Genomic DNA, 12,634 nt, shown 5'->3' on the forward strand with positions numbered 1-12,634 from the left:
TCAACTTCCTTACTTCTCAAATAAAGACAGTAATAGTACCTACTTCAGTAAGTTGTGGGGATTAAATTAGAAAAGTGTTAGCAATGGTTACTAGTTAGGAAGCCGCACAAGATCCAGTCACACACAGTCGTTCAGCAGCGCGCATGTTTAACGTGCAGACCTGCTGTCACTGCGGCAGGCGCTTCTCACTCTTTCACTGAACTAATGTTTGCTAAGAGCCTCCCATGTATCAAGCCGCATGTCTGGGATGGTGCAGTGAGCAACATTACAGGCCAAGTCTCTTGTCAGAGAGCCTAGCTGGAAACACAAATGAGAAGCAATTACAAAAGGCTGTGCGACTTCCCTTGGAGAAGGCACTGGCACCCCACTCCAGTCCTCTTGCCTGGAAAATCCCATGGACAGAGGAGCCTGGTGGGCTGCAGTCCATGGGGTCGCTAAGAGTCAGACACGACTGAGCGACTTCCCCTTCACTTTTCACTTTTCACTTTCATGCATTGGAGAAGGAAATGGCAACCCACTCCAGTGTTCTTGCCTGGAGAATCCCAGGGATGGGGGAGCCTGGTGGGCTGCCGTCTCTGGGATCGCACAGAGTCGGACACGACTGAAGCGACTTAGCAGCAGCAGCAGCAGTAGGACTTCCTGCTGGTCCAGTGGTTAAGAATCTGCCATGCGATGCAGGGGACGCGGGTTTGATCCCTGAGAACTAGGATCTCACATGCCATGGAGCAACTAAGCCGTCAATAAGCAACTGATGACACGTGTTCTGGAGCCTGTATGCCACAACTTAAGAGCCTATATGATGCTGTGAAGATCTCACTTGCTGCAACTAAGATCCAATACAGTCAAGTAAATAAATATTGAAAAACAAATGAAAGATTTAAACAAATGAAAAAAAAACAGTGTGATGAGCAAGGAGCACGTGGGGAGCAGGCATTGCTGGTGGAGGGAATAGACTTAAAGCCAGGGAAGTCCATCTAAACTAACACTTGAAAAACAAATACTGACGGATTCCATCGAAGTGGAAGAACAGAGAAAAGTATATGTAGAAAGCTCTAGAGACGAGAGAGTTAGCTTTAGCTGAGTTGGAATGGGATAAAGAGTGCAGATTTTTTTTTTCTCAAATGAGATTAGTGGGTAAGTAAGAGCCAAGTGGTTGTGAGTTTTGTAATAATTGTTTGCTTTTATTTAGTTTATTGAAGTACAGTTGATTTACAGTGTTGTGTAAATTCCCTCTGTACAGCAAAATGATTCAGTTATACATATGTAGCCTGGAGAAGGAAATGGCAACCCACTCCAGTATTCTTGCCTAGACAATCACATGGACAGAGGAGCCTGGCTGCTGCAGTCCATGGGGTCACACAGAGTCAGATGCAATTGAAGCAACTTAGCAGCATACATTGGAGAAGGAAATGGCAACCCACTCCAGTGTTCTTGCCTGGAGAATCCCAGGGACGGGGGAGCCTGATGGGCTGCCGTCTATGGGGTCGCACAGAGTCGGACACAACTGAAGCGACTTAGCAGCAGCAGCATACACATACAGACATTCATTTTCATAGTCTTTTCCATTATGGTTCATCACAGGATACTGAGTATAGTTCCCTGTTCCATATAGTAGGACCTTGTTATCTACCTATTCTGTATAGAATGGTTTGCATGTTAAGTTATAAAACCTTGCACCTTTAGTAGCCATCCAAATGGAGATGTTGGAAAGAATCTGTGAGTTTAAGGTCTGGGAGAGAGGTCTGAGCTGGAGACATAAATTTAGAGTTGTCAGGATGTGGATAGTCAGTCACGGGACCATTGAGATGACTTAGGCAGTGAGCACAGAGAGAGGAGAGGCCCAGAGTCGGGGACTCCAAATTAAGGGTTCATGGAAAAGAGGCAGACCCAGGTTCCTCTGATCCTCCCAACTACTCTAAAACGAATCATGGCTCTGATCCTCTTTCTACAACTGAGAAAGCTGCAAGAAGTGTGTAAGTGACTTGCAGAAGGTCAGGTAAGGAGGTGGGTGGCAGAGCTGGGATTCAAGTGCACAGGGAGGTCTAAGCCGTGTGCCTCAAGGTGCCCACCTCCTGTCCTCTCGGGACCCCGAGAGCCCACTATGGGACGTTAAGTGGGAGAGTGAAAGGCCTTCAGACTTTCATTTCAGAGACACTGTGCATATAGATGAATTAAGCAAGGCCAAGCTTGGGGGCAGGGAGGTCATTTAGGTACTGCAGTAATGCACATGAGAGATATGTGACTGCAGCCAGGGTGGGGATTTGGAGAAAAGTGAACAAGTCCCAGTGACAGGTAAAGGATAGAGATCTGGGTTGAAACTAACTGTGAGTGAGTAGTGTGGAGAGTAGACATCAAAGATGATCCATAGGTTTCTGATCTGGGCAACCACGTTGATGAAAGTGTCACTAGTTGAGATGGGGATCCTCGGAAGAAAGGCACCCCGAGGGCAGGAACAGATGGTGTGAATTCAGTCGTAATGATGCCCAGGGTCACAAATAAGCCAACACTGAATATTTGTTGAGTCAAATCAAACAACACGGATTTTGGATGCTTGCATAATACATTCCAATGGTTTTAAGAGAGACCACAGTAGTAAATCTATTTCATGATTAAAAAAAAATCTCCAGGAAAAGCTTTTCTAAAGCTGCCACTGATTAACCATTCTAGTATTTAACTGCTTTCACTGCTGAGAAATTTTCTATTAATACCATAAAAACCAATGCCAACCCTCCTACACTGTTGCTGAGAATGTAAATTGATACAGCCATTATGGAGAACAGTATGGAGGTTGCTTAAAAAAACTAAATATAGAACTACCATATGATCCAACAATCCCACTCCTGGGCATATACTCAGATAAAAACCATAATTCAAAAAGATACACGTACCCTAATGTTCACTGAAGCACTGTTTACAATGGCTAAGATATGGAAGCAACCTAAATGTCCATCAACAGATGAATAGATAAAGAGGTCACACATATATACAATGGAATATTGCTCAGCTATTAAAAAGAATGAAATAATGCCATTTGCAGCAACAGGAATGGACCTAGAGATTATTGTACTAAATGGAGTAAGTCTAATATGTGGAATCTAGTTTTAAAAGATACAAATGAATTTACTTAGAAAACAGAAATAGACTCACAGATCCTGAAATCAAACTTATGATTTCCAAAGGGGGAATGTGAGGGAAAGTGACAAATTAGGTGACTGGGAATGACATACAGATCAGTTCAGTTCAGTCGCTCAGTCGTGTCCAAGTTTTTGCAACCCCATGGACTGCAGGATGCCAGGCTTCCCTGTCCATCACCAGCTCCTGTAGCTTGCTCAAATTTATGTCCATTGAGTCAGTGATGCCATACAACCATTTCATCCTCTGGCGTCCCCTTCTCCTGCCTTCAGTCTTTCCCAGCATCAGGGTTTTTTCCAATGAGTCAGTTCTTTGCATCAGATGGCCAAAGTATTGGAGTTTGGAGCTTCAGTATCAGTCCTTCCAAAGTATATTCAGGACTGATTTTCTTTAGGATGGATCTCCTTGCAGTCCAAGGGACTCTCAAGAGTCTTCTCCAACACCACAGTTCAAAAGCATCAACTCTTCAATGCTTAGCTTTCTTTATAGTCCAACTCTCACATCCATACATGACTACTGGAAAAACCATAGCTTTGACTAGGTGGACCTTTGTTGGCAAAGTATTGTCCCTGCTTTTTAATATGATGTCTAGGTTGGACATAGATTTTCTTCCAAGGAGCAAGAGTCTTTGAATTTCATGGCTGCAGTCACCATCTGCAGTGATTTTGGAGCCCAAGAAAATAAAGTCTGTCACTGTTTCCATTGTTTCCCCATCTATTTGCCATGAAGTGATGGGACTGGATGTCATGATCTTAGTTTTTTGAATGTTGAGTTTTAAGCCAGCTTTTTCACTCTCCTGTTTCACTTGCATCAAGAGGCTCTTCCTCTTTGCTTTATGCCATAAGGGTTTCCTTGATAGCTCAGCTGGTAAAGGATCTGCCTGCAATGCAGGAGACCCCAGTTCAATTCCTGGGTCAGGAAGATCCCACTCCAGTATTCTTGTGGCTCAGCTGGTAAAGAATCCACCTGCAGTGCGGGAGACCTGGGTCCGATCCCTGGGTTGGGAAGATCCCCTGGAGGAGGGAAAGGCTCCCCACTCCAGTATTCTTGCTTAGAGAATTACATGGACTGTATAGTCCACGGGGTCGCAAAGAGTCAGACACAGTTGAGAGACTTTCACTTTTCTGCCATAAGGGTAGTGTCATCTGCCTATCTGAGGTTATTGATATTTCTCCTGGCAATCTTGATTCCAGCTTGTGCTTCCTCCAGCCCAGCGTTTCTCATGATGTACTCTGCATAAAAGTTAGATAAGCAGAGTGACAGTATACAGCCTTGACGTTCTCCTTTCCCAATTTGGAACCAGTCTGTTTTTCCATGTTCAATTCTAACTGTTGCTTCTTGACCTGCATACAGATTTCTCAGGAGGCAGGTCAGGTGGTCTGGTCTTTCCACCTCTTTAAGGATTTTCCACAGTTTGTTGTGATCCACACAGTCAAAGGCTTTCACGTAGTCAATAAAGCAGAAATAGATGTTTTTCTAGAACTCTCTTGCTTTTTTGATGATCCAATGGATGTTGGCGATTTGAACTCTTGTTCCTCTGCCTTTTCTAAATCCAACTTGAACATCTGGGATTTATTGGTTCACATACTGTTGAAGCCTCACTTGGAGAATTTTGAGCATTATTTTGCTCGTGTGTGAGATGAGTGCAATTGGACAGTAGTTTGAACATTCTTTTGGCATTGCCTTTCTTTGGGACTGGAATGAAAACTGACCTTTTCCAGTCCTGTGGCCACTGATGAGTTTTCCAAATTTGCTGGCATATTGGTGGTGGCATGGGTGGACGGTAGGAGGAAGAGACAAGTATCGGGGCAAGTACCACTCTGCCATCTTGTGAACCATATCCTGACATACACATACTATTGTATATAATAGATAACTGATAGTGAAAGGCGCTCAGTCATGTCCGACTCTGCGACCACATGAACTATACAGTTCATGGAACTCTCCAGGCCAGAATACTGGAGTGGGTAGCCTTTCCCTTCTCCAAGGGATCTTCCTGACCCAGGAATCAAACCAGGGTCTCTTGCATTGCAGGTGGGTTCTGTACCAACTGAGCTATCAGGGAAGCCCAGATGACTGATAAGAACCTACTGTACAGCACAGGGAACTCTACTCAGCACTATGTAATGACCTATATGGGGAAAAGATTCGAAAAAGAATGGATTCAGGGACTTCCCTCGTGGTCCAGCAGTTAGGAGTCTGCCTTGCAATGCAGAGGACATGGGTTTGATCCCTGGTTGGGGAACTAAGCCTGCATGCTGCAACTAAGACCTGAGGCAGCCAAATAGATACATAATTTTTTGGAAGAAAGAATGGATTCACTTTGTTGTATACCTGAAATGCACAGAATGTTGTAAATCAATTATACTCCAATAAATTTTTTAGTAAAAATAAAATGAAGTTTAAAAAACTCAGTCCCAGCTGTCAGGGATCTCTGGGATTGACTAGTTGCCTAATTTTTAAGATCTTAAAGGCCTTGTTTACAGAAAAAGACGTTTGTATGTGCCCTGGTGCCCATCTCTTCCTCCTCCCGTCCACACGTGCCACCTCTGTGATCAAATAGCGTTTCACAGCTCTGTCCTGTAACCTACAGTGCTCTTGACACTCAGCCATGCATTGGGTATGAATCTGCTCCCCATCACTGAACTGTAGACTCTTTGAGAAGCGCAAGGTATATATCTCAATGCTTTATGTACATGCATTCACCTAAGAACCCAAAAGCTATGGAGGGTCTACTATCGCCTGGACACTAAGGGTGCAAAGACAATTAAAGCATGGTTTCGTGGACCTTACAATCAAGTGTGGGCAAATACTCCAAAGAAAAGAACAGCTCCCTTAAAAAAAAAATCAAAACCAGCTTCCTTAAGGCTGGCTGTGGAAGGAGCCTGTCCTTGTGGAGAGGAGAGCTTGAGCCGGGCACCCCTGCTCTGAAACAAAAGACCCATTTCTGCCTTAAGCAGCTCCCACTGCTGGCTGTTGTCCCCACCATACTACACGTGGGAGGCTCTGTGCCCCCAGCTCTTCAGGGTAGACACACTCAGTTCAGTTCAGTTCAGTTCAGTCGCTCAGTCGTGTCCGACTCTTTGTAACACCATGAATCGCAGCACGCCAGGCCTCCCTGTCCATCACCAACTCCCAGAGTTCACTCAAACTCACGTCCATCGAGTCAGTGATGCCATCCAGCCATCTCATCCTCTGTCATCCCCTTCTCCTCCTGCCCCCGATCCCTCCCAGCATCAGAGTCTTTTCCAATGAGTCAACTCTTCGCATGAGGTGGCCAAAGTACTGGAGTTTCAGCTTTAGCATCATTCCTTCCAAAGAAATCCCAGGGCTGATCTCCTTCAGAATGGACTGGTTGGATCTCCTTGCAGTCCAAGGGACTCTCAAGAGTCTTCTCCAGCACCACAGTTCAAAAGCATCAATTCTTCGGCGCTCAGCTTTCTTCACAGTCCAACTCTCACATCCATACATGGCCACAGGAAAAACCATAGCCTTGACTAGATGGACCTTTGTTGGCAAAGTAATGTCTCTGCTTTTCAATATGTTATCTACGTTGGTCATAACTTTCCTTCCAAGGAGTAAGCATCTCCCACAGCAGAGCTGAGACCAGGTGGACACAGACAAAGCTCATCTAAAGACTTGGGGATAATAGGGACTTCCCTGGTGGTCCAGTGGCTAAGATTCTGTGCTCCCAGTGCAGGGGGCCCAGGTTTGATCCCTGGGCAGGGAACTAGATCCCACATGCCTCAACTAAGAGTTCGCATGCTGCAACTGAAGATCTCACATGCTGCAAGTAAAATAAAAAGATCCCAATGCCACAACTAAGACCTGGTGCAGCTAAATAAATAAAAATTAAGACTTGGGAAGAGTAAGGGGAAATGAGCAGAGAGAGTCGGAGAAGGCAAAGGCAACCCACATCACTACTCTTGTCTGGAAAATCTCATGGACAGAGGAGCCTGGTGGGCTGCAGTCCATGGGGTCACGAAGAATCGGACATGACTGAGCAACTTCACGTTCACTTTTCACTTTCATGCATTGGAGAAAGAAATGGCAACCCACTCCAGTGTTCTTGCCTGGAGAATCCCAGGGACGGCGGAGCCTGGTGGGCTGCCGTCTATGGGGTCGCACAGAGTCGGACATGACTGAAGGGACTTAGCAGCAGCAGCAGAGAGAGTAACAGGCCACCTCACATCTTGTGATGTCATCAGGGTGACATCACAACATCAAGATGTGCACCTCTTCCAGGGGGCAAAGGTTCTCTGTCACTCCTCGTATTCAGAAGCCCCAGCAAAGCCCTCTCCAGTTCCTGAAACCCAAACCCTGCATGACAAGAAGACAGCAAGCAGCATCCCTCTCACAGCAGCTCCAGACAGACCCACTCATTCCCCTCCCCAGGGGCAAGGAATCACGGCACCAGAAAGTGCCTTCCCTACATAGCTACCTCCAGAACACCCAGCCGTGAGGCCACACTCACATGTCTGGGGCCTGGGCATTCTACAGCTTGTTAGAGCCCTTCCTCCGCTCTCTGCCTACCCTCAGTCTAGAGGATGTCATAAGCGTGAGTCCGCTTTGAATGATGCACTCTTCTTTTTTTAACTTTTTTTTTTCCTTTTATTGATGTAGACCATTTTTTAAGTCTTTATTGAAATTTATTGCAATATTGTTCCTGTTTTATGTTTTGGTTTTTTGGCCATGTGTCATGTGGGATCTTATCTTCCTGACCAGGGACTGAACCTGCACCCCCTGCGCTGGAAGACAAAATCTCCACCCCTGGCCCACCAGGGAAGTCCCTGAATGATGTACTCTTAAAATTTTTTTCTTTTTAATTTTTGGCTGCCCTGGGTCTTTGCTGCTGCACATGGGCTTTCTCTCGTTGCAGTGAGAGGGGCGGGGGCGGGGGGGGGGGCCGTGGTGCGGGGCATGGGCACCCACACCAGCGTTCTTGTCTGGAGAATCCCACAGACAGAGGAGCCCAGCGGGCTACAGTCCACAGGGTCACAAAGAGTCAGACACAACTGCGGTGACCCAGCACGCACACATACGGACGTCTCATTGGGGTGGCTTCTCCTGTTGAAGAGCGTGGGTTCTAGAGTTTGAGGTCAGTAGTTGTGGCTCATGGGCTTAGTTGCCACTCGGCATGTGGAATCTTCTAAGATCAGGGATCGAACACATGTCCCCTGCATTGGAAGGTGGATTCTTAACCACTGGACCGCCAGGGAAGTCCTGAATGATGTATGCTTGACTGTAGGTACAGGCAGACTTTCAGACACACATATCCATCCCATTGCCCATTCAACTTCTCCACTTAGGGGCCTGCCTCACAGACATCTTACTAGGGCAAAAATGAACTCTTGAGTTTCCCTCCCAAATCTGTTCCTTCCTCCAGTCCTACTTCACCTCCTGTTTTTATCATCTTAGTAAATGACATCACTGTCCATTCAACTACTCAAACCAATATACACGAATTACCCTTAAGTCTTCCATTACCCTCATCCTCATTGGATCCAGAAGCAAGTCACAAAGATTCTATCTCTAAAGTATATCAGGAATCTGTTTTCTATCCTCCCTCGTCCAGGCCACCATGGACTGAATGACTCTAAACCCCCTCCAGACTGTTCCACACTGACCCCTTCAATCCATGTTTTTATGTAGAAGCAAAAGTGAGATCTTCAAACTGTGAATAATTACTTGCATCTCAGATCCCTTCAATGCCTCCCAGAGGCTTTCAATCCAAATGCCTTTACCACCTTGCTACAGGCTAAACATTTGCATACCCTCAAAACTCCTGTGTAAAACCCTCATGCCCAGGGGAATGGCATTTGGATGTGGGGCCTTTGGGAGGTGATAAGTCTTGAGCATGTGGCCTTCATGAACTGGTCTCTCCTGCTGGTGGCAGCGTATCTGGCGAGGCCTTTGGGTCTGATGATGCTCCAAGATGTCAAGGCAGCACTTGAAATTTTAGGTCTTACAGCACATGGATGTAACATCTTTTCAAAAGACATGCACATACAGTACCTGTGGGTAGAGAGTGTATGTGTGTTGGGGAGGGGGGAGAGATTGTTTCATTACATGAGTAAGTGAATGAATTATCAATATTATTATGCTGTGATGGTGTAGGTAAGTACTTTTAAAAAGTGTTTCAAAAAAGGATCATTCAATAAAACTGAATTTCTACCTTGTTCTCATTAAAATGGGAGCCAATGAGATTATGTTCAACTTCATATAACAGAAAACTCAAATAATACTAACTTAAACAAGATAGGGGTTTATTTTTCTCTCATTATGGGAAGACAAGAGGTTCGAGATCCAGGGCTAGATTGGCAATGCCACATCAAGGACTCACACTTCTCTTAGCTTGCCTGGTTCCATTATCAGTATTTCTAGGGCTGAGCTTTCACCTTCATGTTCACAACATTGTTGCTGTGGCTCCAGCCATCAAACTATATTCCAGGTAGAAAGAAGGAAAGACAAAGAACAAATGGACATGAGCCACTGGCATTAATTTCCTTTACTGAGCTTTTCCTGAAGTCCCACGTGTGGGCTACTGCTCAGAATTAAGCTAAAAGAAGTCCTGGGAGGGACTTCCGTGATGGTCCAGTGGCTAAGACTGCATGCTCCCAGTGCAGGGTTCAATCCCCAGTCAGGGAACTAGATCTCACACACTGCAACTAAGACCTGGTACAGCCAAATAAATATTTTCTTTAAAAAACAAGTCCTGGGGGTGCTCTGTTTTGCTTGTTTTTTTAGTTTGTGTGTGTGTTTTAGTTTTTTGTGATTTTTACAAATTGAAGTATAGTTGATTTACAATGTTTCCTGAGTAAAATGATTCAATTATATTTGCATGTATATATTCTTTTTCAGATTCTTTTTCATTATAGGTTATTATAAGATATTGAATATAGTTCCCTGTGCTATATAGTAGGTCTCATTTTTTAAATCTATTTAATATATAGTAGTGTGAATCTGGCTTAAAAAAGCTTAAAAACCTGGCTTAAAGCTCAACATTCAAAAAACTAAGATCATGCCATCCAGTCCCCTCACTTCATGGCAAATAGAAGGGGGAAAAGTAGAAGCAGTGACAGATTTTATTTTCCTGGGCTCCAAAATCACTGTGGATGGTGACTGCAGATATGAAATTATAAACACTTGCTCCCTGCAAGGTAAGCTAAGACAAACCTCGACAGTGTTTTGGAAAGCAGAGACATCACTTTGCCGACAAGGATCCACATAGCTGTGGTTTTTCCAGTAGTCATGTACAGATGTGAGAGTTGGACCGTAAAGAAGACTGAGCATTGAAGAACTGATGCTTTTGAACTGTGGTGCTGGGGAAGACTCTTGACAGTCCCTTGGACTATAAGAAGATCCAAACAGTCAGTCTTAAAGGAAATCAACCTTGAATATTCATTGGAAGGACTGATGCTGAAGCTCCAATACTTTGGTGACCTGATGCAAAAGAGCTGATGCTGGGAAAGATTGAAGGCAAAAGGAGAAGGCGGCAGAGGTTGAGATGGTTAAATAGTGTCACTGACTCAATGGACATGAATTTGAGCAATCTCTGGAAGACAGTGAAGGACGGGGAAGCCTGGCATGCTGCAGTCCATGGGATCGCAAGGAGTTGGACATGACTGAGTATCTGAACAACAAGTGTGTATCTGTTAATCCTAAACTCCTAACGTATCTTTCCCCTCGGCCCCCTAGTCCTGGGAATGTTTTCTTCTGGGCACATTACTACCTTTATCCCCAAGAGGGGATTCTGTTTACAAGGAAGATAAGAGACTGGATAGTGGATAGGCAACTAACAGCCTGTCCACAGCTCCTGGGAATGAATGGAGCGGCTACAGTCAATGGATAGAGTGGATATTTTAAATCAAGCGTGGAATCAAAGGTCTTTGGGAAGGCCTAGAAAACAGGAAAGCTCCACAAGACAGCTTTGACTTAATCTCGACAAGATAGAAGTAAAATCAGAAGGAAAGACAAAAAACATGGCCAGAGGAACCAGAAGGTTCAGTAAGCAATGGCCAGGGAAGGGTAATTGGTCCAGCTCTGGTCTGAAAGGACTGGTCAGGAACAGCAAGTGGTCACAGAGTCATAAATAGGCACAAGCAGAGGGCCTGACCTTGGGCAAGTTACCTAGATAAACTCCTTGGCTCTCAATGTCCTGATCTGTAAATTATCTTAAAGATCTTTTCCAACTCTAAACTTCTTTTTGTGACAGCGGTCTTTTTTCTTTTTTTTTTTAAGCAGTGAAATCTTTCAGACAAATGAAAGCTGACATAGCAAACTGATAAGTTGGAGCTGCTCTGAATGACATAGGGATGGGGAACCCTGGAGTTCTCTCTACTTGGCCTCAGTTTTAATCCCCGAGGCCCCTGAGCTCCAAAGAGCACATTTACATAGTTCCATGTGTAACTTTCATAATATGATGTTCATTGGTATAAATCAGACAGCAGATATAACCATAGGAAAATTGTTTTAATTTGTTAATAACAATCTTAAACACTTTCTAAAACCCATGAAATTAAATAACCAGAGTTTCAAATTGTGACACTTTATTATGACTCTCATTTGAAATCATGGGGAAATAGGCATCAATTCTCACCGAAAATTTGATCGAATTTATTCAGCAATGTTGGGGGGGTGGGAAGGAGCTTGGAGGGTACAGAAAAGTTTTCAGAGCAACACACTTATTATTTTCTAGGTAGTTATTTAGATAAAAATGATTCTCAGAGGAAAAAAAACAAACCCTTGCTTTGCAAATACTTGTTTCCTGTGTGCCAGACGTGGCTGCTTCCTGTTTACCACAAGTAATTGCTGGTAACTGGAAGCAAAGACAAGAGAAATGTACCTCTTGTCAGTCACCTGCTGAACTTCCTTTCCGTTACACTTGTCATACTTTTAACATTCCCCGAGTTTTGTTTTTTTTTTAATGTCTTTCCAAAACATTATTTAAAAAAAAAAACAAAAAAACCAGAAGGGACAGTGAGACCTGAAACCCATTATCCTCACATGTCGCCCTCCACTGGCGTCTACCCTTTGAATATTAGATAAAATTTTATGAAAACTCTGATTATTTTTCCTACCCACACCGAATCTTTATTAGAGCGTGTCTTTATCTCCATAATCGGTCCACACACCCCAGTTTTGCTCTCCGTCTTCCGCTCCACGCTGGCGATCACCACCCAGCTTCTGCATTTTTCTCCAGGCCAGTATCCGGCCTCCTTCTCGATCCTGCTTTTTCTCTCATCACTGTAACTTTTTTTTTTTTTCTTTGCAGACAGGTCTGGAAAACACCATCTGTTCCAATTTTAAGGTCGCGGGGAGGGATCATAAGTCCGGGGACAATAATCTTCCAACTCCAAATCTCAAACACACCGTCAGCCAAATAATTTTTTTTCCCCCTCATTCTTGAATTTAATTTTCACAAAGTTCCTCCACAGTCAAAATAAAGAAAATCCTATTTAGGTATTCACGAACAGTCATACAAAACTTAAAAAAAAAAAAA

Source organism: Bubalus kerabau, chromosome 2 (assembly GCF_029407905.1).
Source record: "Bubalus kerabau isolate K-KA32 ecotype Philippines breed swamp buffalo chromosome 2, PCC_UOA_SB_1v2, whole genome shotgun sequence".
Taxonomy (NCBI): Eukaryota; Metazoa; Chordata; class Mammalia; order Artiodactyla; family Bovidae; genus Bubalus; species Bubalus kerabau.